The sequence below is a fragment of the Ambystoma mexicanum genome, chromosome 3q, assembly GCF_040938575.1.
Source record: "Ambystoma mexicanum isolate Mex_15411 chromosome 3q, UKY_AmexF1_1, whole genome shotgun sequence".
NCBI classification, from domain to species: Eukaryota; Metazoa; Chordata; class Amphibia; order Caudata; family Ambystomatidae; genus Ambystoma; species Ambystoma mexicanum.
Window position 1 is genome coordinate 285,983,511 of NC_090926.1, and position 6,100 is coordinate 285,989,610.

At 47.5% G+C, this 6,100-nt stretch overlaps 1 pseudogene; it reads right to left on the reverse strand.

The window, feature by feature from the left end:
- Positions 1-204: 204 nt before the first annotated feature.
- On the reverse strand, positions 205-5,060 carry LOC138447970 (nucleolar MIF4G domain-containing protein 1-like; annotated as a pseudogene).
- Positions 5,061-6,100: the final 1,040 nt, after the last annotated feature.

Genomic DNA, 6,100 nt, shown 5'->3' on the forward strand with positions numbered 1-6,100 from the left:
AACCTACCTGTACTTTTTTGTTTTTTCAAAACATCAGAGAGGTTGCTTTCCCCTTCCTAATATTCGCTTTGAGTGGCCTGATCCACTGTAGGCTTAGTAGACTTAGATCCATAGGAATGGTCCCTTGAGGTAGCTTTTACCTTGGCTACTTCCTCAATAGGATGTTGCTGCAGCTCCTCCTCATTACAATTCTCCTCTATTCTATTAGCGAGGTCCTTGTCCCTCAAAAACTTTCTCACAGATTTGTTGATTTTTTTGGTCAAGAGCCTTTTTCTGTTTTAGATTCTCAGCTTCTGTTTCCATTAAAAGTTTATAAAGAACTTGCTGCAAAAAGGAGACCTTTGTTTTATTCAGCTCACTGAACTCGATTACCTTAAAGACAGAAAGTGGCAGCGATTTTCATTTCAGCAACTGAGCTAGTATCTGCACCACGCTCGAGAAGGCTGTGGCTGTAAGGTTTTCCAAATGACAAAATTTGTCGCAAACGCTGAACTGGAACGTCATCTGGAAACTTCTGTCATATTCACAAAATTTAGCAGACAAGAACGAATAGAAAGGGTTGTGTGTCTTCTCTTGAAGGCAGCAGTCAATGAGAATGTGAACCATCTCATGCTCCTGCTGATCCCTAAGGTCAAGTTTCAGAAGGTTTTCAAAAGCATACAGAACATCTTCACTGCTCATCAGAACACAGAAGATATTCCTCCTGATATCTGTGTTCATTCGCTGCTCACGTGTAAGGGCCATCATTTTAGAGCTTGCTTTTCCCTCCGGTAACTTCGGCTGGTCGCTGCTGCTGGATTGTCTGATCATTGGTGCTCCACTCCAAGACGATCCTACAATCAACCATCATCCAACCTCCTCTGCATCCAGGAGGTTCTCCAAAGAGACACGAAGTTGAGTGGCACTACAAGATGTAACGTTGCTAACCAGTGATCTCTGCAACTTCCTCAGTTTCTCCACAGGTTCAAGGTCATAACCTGGGATTTTTCGTATGTCATTATTCTTTAGTGCCAACATTGTCTCCAGCATGACCCGGACACTTGATTGATCCAGAAACATCTTCCCTGCATTGTTCGCCTTGTTCTGGGCTTCGCCAATCAACTCCTTCAGTGCCAAAGCATCATCTTTCATCAGCAAAAGCCCACATTTTTTAGCAACAGGAAAACCAGTTCAATATCCCTCTCACTGAAAGTGCCAACAAGCTTCTTCAGAATGTCAAAGATCAGAAGCGATTCCACCACATGGAAATTATAGAGATGAGCCCGCAAGATGAGCAAATTATCACACTCTTTTCCAATGCTCCCAACTTTATACAGTTCATCAAACTTCTTCACAAAGGACTCCAAAACATGTGCTCCGACCTCAATTCCAACTGTATGAAGAAGGATGTTAACCAAAAGGACATGTTTCATCATCAGCCTATCAGACATTGTGGCGGCAGCGACACAGGCTACCATTAGAATATTTGTTAGTGATTCATTCATGTCGTTCCTTACGTGCGTCATGTACAGCTCCTCTAACTGTCCACAAACGTAGGCCATGTTTGGTTCACTCAACCCATTTATTAGTCCTTTAAGACTTTTCTTGAGTCTTTCCAGATCTTCTCTCCTCTTGGCATCCATTGCGGTTGATGATTGTCTCATATGTGGTGGAACATACTTTGTACCACCCTTCTCTCCATCTGTATTAGGTGTGCCTTCTCTACTGATTCAGCAGCATCATCCTCATCTGACTCAGACAGAGCTTGATTTTCCTCCGACTCCTCATCAAGATCTTTTCCCAACTCTTCCTTTGCACTCTCTTCTTTCAGATCTTCCTCTACGCTCTCATCTATATCTCTTCCATCCTCGTCCTCACTGCTGTCACCCCCAGATTCCAATTCAGCCTTCTCTGAAAGCTTCTGCAGTTTCTCAGCGGTGATGGCATAGTTGTCACTTTCATACAGCCCAGATACCATGACCCTGGGCTCCAGGGCACCCAAAATATAATCCAATCCATCCTGCGCAAACGATTGTAGCAGGGTGTTCTTGTTCTTCCTCTTATTCAGCCTCAGGATTTTCTCCAACCGGCCGCTCTCTTTCTCTTCCTGCTCATTGGCTTCTATCAGTGCCCTCTTCCTAGATGCCTCTTTGCTATTCTTCCCTTTGGAATTGGGTTTAGCAGGAAGGGCTTTTGATTGTGTATTTTGGTTCTTCTGATCTGCACTCTATGGATGACTGGCAGTGCGGTCTGTGCTTACTTTTTCAGCCAGTCCTTTTCCAACGTGTTTCCCCATGTGGGTGCTTTTCCCTTCATCCTTGATCTGGTGAGAGTCTTTACTTGCTGTATGGCCAGGGGAGGTACCCTGGACTCCATTGGTACCACCAGCGTACATTTGCTTTCCTTCATAGTGTTCCTTCCTCTTGCACTTCTTAAGCTTGCGGTTCTCCTTTCTCAGTTCCTTCCCGCTCTTCCTCCTAGCCCCTGGAATTAGGATGCCACTGAGCACACTGTACGAGCAGGGTTCCTGGTGTGCTGTGCTCTGAAGAAACTCTTCCACTGACAGCTTCAGTTTCTTACACGTTTCGCTTTTTAACTCTTCATGTTCACACTATATCGTCCCGTGTTCTTTTCTCATTCCTTTAATACTCCGGCCTTTTTCTTTCTCCATTTCTGCCAAATGTGCTGTGTCATAAAGATCCCGCCCCCTTCCTCATTTTGCTGCTATTCGCATATTCAGTTGCCTTCCTTCACTCCATTTTTCCCTTCCTTGTTTACCCACGTCACACACCTTTGCCTTTACTTTGCTGCATCTCCACTCCCCATTCCTCACTCATGTGCCTCCCTTCTCTCTCTTTCTCCTGCCCTCCTCCTCACTCTTCATTTCGCCCTGACTCTTCATACCTCCATTACTGCCCATTCCCCTTCTGAACCCCTACTCTTTTCCCTTCGTTTAATCCTCTTTACCCTGCATTTCCCCCACTCTTGTGTGTCATTAAGTATTGCCCCATTCTCCTGCCCTCATTCATTCTCTGTCCCCATTTATTCTTTCACCCTCCCCTGGATCCCTTCAATCATCTACTCTGCTGCCTTCCTTCCCTGACTCTCCCTCGCGCTTCTGCCCTCCGTCATTCTCTGCTCTCCTGTCCCATCAGTGTTTGTGCTACCTGCTCCTTCTCTACTTTTCACCTTCAATATACTGCCCTTATTCCCTCTCCATTTCTATTCACTGCCCTGTATCAGGGCCCTATGGAGCTGGAGGCGGTATGGAGGAGGGGGGCTGGTGTTAAAGGGTCTTTCAAGTGCCACGGGCAGCACTCACACAAAGGTAACACCTGGTACATTTTGAGATTAAAAGGTGAACTCCGTTAAGTCTGTGATGCTCAATGACATTTCAAGTGTGTGGGGTAAGAACACTGGGGACATGTGCAAAACGGTTCTGCATGCTGTAGGAATTATCCCATAATATCACCTCCTGTAATATCCCTTCCCATTGCCCATTGCCTTGAACCTTATTATTTACAACATTAGCTTCAGGTTTGATCATTCAATATTACCACCATAGAAAGCAAAACCTGGTGATGAAGCCCAGCTGTCTCTAGTTAGAGTCAGACCTCCAAACACAGAAAACTGTAAAAAAATAAAAATGTTTTAAAAATGAAGCATTTATCTTTAATGTTCATCATTGTGCAACTCCGCCCACTCTAAGCTCCACCTCCAGGACCCACCATTTTTGCCAACGGGGCCCTTTGCCTTAAATCTGCCACTGCCCTAATGTAGCAGAGCAATGTGTGCATTCATTAAAACGAGGGGCAGCCGCACGCTATATTGGCCAAGCCAAGGGGGTGAACGCAGGAACAAATGATCCCTCTCTCAGTGAAGGATATGCTCATATTTAGTTTACTGAGCAACTCCCCAGTAGGCTGACAGGTGAACTTTCGTAATAAAGGAAGGGTGCTCAAAATACCTTCCCCCTATCTTGACATCTAGATCTTCTGTGTAGGGAACTGTTACTAAGCCCCCAGAGAATCCTTGCGTGTCAAGAGTTTGTCCTGATAACGGGAAACCGCCTTCGCAAATGCATGCCTTTCTGCCCCCGAGTCCACCATGAAGATGAGCTGTTTGTTTCCTATCTCTGCCCCCACCAGTGGTTCCTCTTCTGGATGCAACATTGTTGATAGTACTGGACACTCAAGTGCTCTCTGTGGGCTGTACTAGTTGGGATAGGTGGCTGTCCCTGGGTAAGTGAAGGGGTCCCCTCCCAGCACACAGGCACGTTGGTATGGTGCTGCCACGCCATTCGGGGCAGTGGCAAAAGGGTTTCTGTTCCCACCTACCTGTTGGTTAGGGCGATTTTGGGGTATTTGCATTGTGTGAGGGGGTGACGATAGGTGCTGGGCAGCTGTGGAGGTAACTGAGGGTATGGCAGGGGTATTTCATATCCTTGGGCTGGCCCCTGTGGGCTACCGAGTGGGGGTTCCTGTACTGCTGTTGATTGTACTAAGGTTGGTTGTATGGATAGTTTCCTCCCGCCCTGCTATGGCATTCCCTGGCAAAGTGCCCCCACCTCCCGCATGACCAACACTGCCCCTGCCCTCCTCCTCTGGGCCCCTGTCCTCCGAATCCCCCGCCCCTTTGCCCTCTGGACCCACCTTGTCCTCTTGCTGTTCTTCCTTGCCACTGAGGTCCTGTGTATTGGTGATTTCCTTCCCACTGTTCTTGCCCGTTATTTGCCACATAGCTGCCTTCCTCGCCTGTGTGGCGATGGAGGCACCTCCTTCTTCCCCCATGTGTTCTGTGGGCGGCACTGCTGCTACAGCAGCTACCTTCACTAGTTTTGTCTGTACTACTTTCGCTTCCTTAGCTTGCCTTCTCTGAATGGTTTCCTTTTCCCTCTCTTTGATTCTCCCATATTGATGTGCTATGATGCTTTGAATTTCGGGCCAACCTTTCGCTTCTATCCCTGCTAGCTTATCTAGGGCCTTCTGTACTTCCTTTGGGAGTCCCCGCTTTATAATAAATGCTCTCCACATCTCTTGGACCCGAGGAATGAACTGTGCAGCGTCTTCCTCATATCCCATGGTGCATCACATTATGGAATGTAAATCAGGAGTATCTGGGAAGGCTCTCGGCAGTGCATCCCACACACGTGCGTTGATATTGTTAAATGAAGCCCCGTCATGGGAGTCATTGCTGATGGTTACATCCTGGTTACCCCGCTTTCACGCACACTGTTTCTGCCTGGTCTCCTACCGCAGACACTAGCAAGCTTTTAATATCTCCTATAGCTAGGGGCACCCCTGCAGTGTGTTTATCAAAGGCGTAAATCCATTTTCCTGCACGTGTATGAGCGGGGGGAGGGATTTGAGGAGGTTGTTTTTATCCATCTGCGCCCATGGAACATAATGAGACCGACCTGCTCCTATTTGAATCAGGTGCATTTGTGATTTTGATTTTACTTTCCCACCTTTTGTTCCACTCCTTTTCTTTTTTGCTAAGGCAATTCTCCCGAACCTTTCTCTCAACCTCCCCTCCCACGTCCATTCCACCCTTGGCGTTGTCAACTGTATCTGTTGGACCCCTCCCACTGCACCTTCTTTTACATCATTAAAGTTACTCTAGTACTCATCATCCCTTACTGACACCACGTTCTCATATCCCAAACTGTCTGCCGTCCCTTCCCATTCCACGCGCACGGCCCTTATGGGGGCGCTATAAGTCCTAAACAGAAAGTCTTCCACTCATCTTCTGGTGGGGGAAGGGGTACTCGGGGGTCGTGCTCCACTCTCTGATGCTCTCGCTGCCTCACACGCCACGCGTAATATGGCCAACACCGTACAGGTGGAGGTCAGTGCTACTTCAATGTCCCTTGCGCTTATTCCTGTGTGGGTGGCGGTTGTGGTAGGTGGGTCATATGGTGGGGGTGGCGCTGTACTCTCATTTGCTTGAGCACTTCCCCCTGACACATAGGTCGGATTTGAGTACCCCTCTGCTGGTCGTGTTAGTAACGGGAAAAAAGGTTTTGGTTTCCCTTCTCCAATCTCACTGTTTCCCATGTTACCATCCCCCGTGGCAAAATGTTCTGATGCTGTTTCACTTTTTTCTGGGGCGGGTGTTTCTT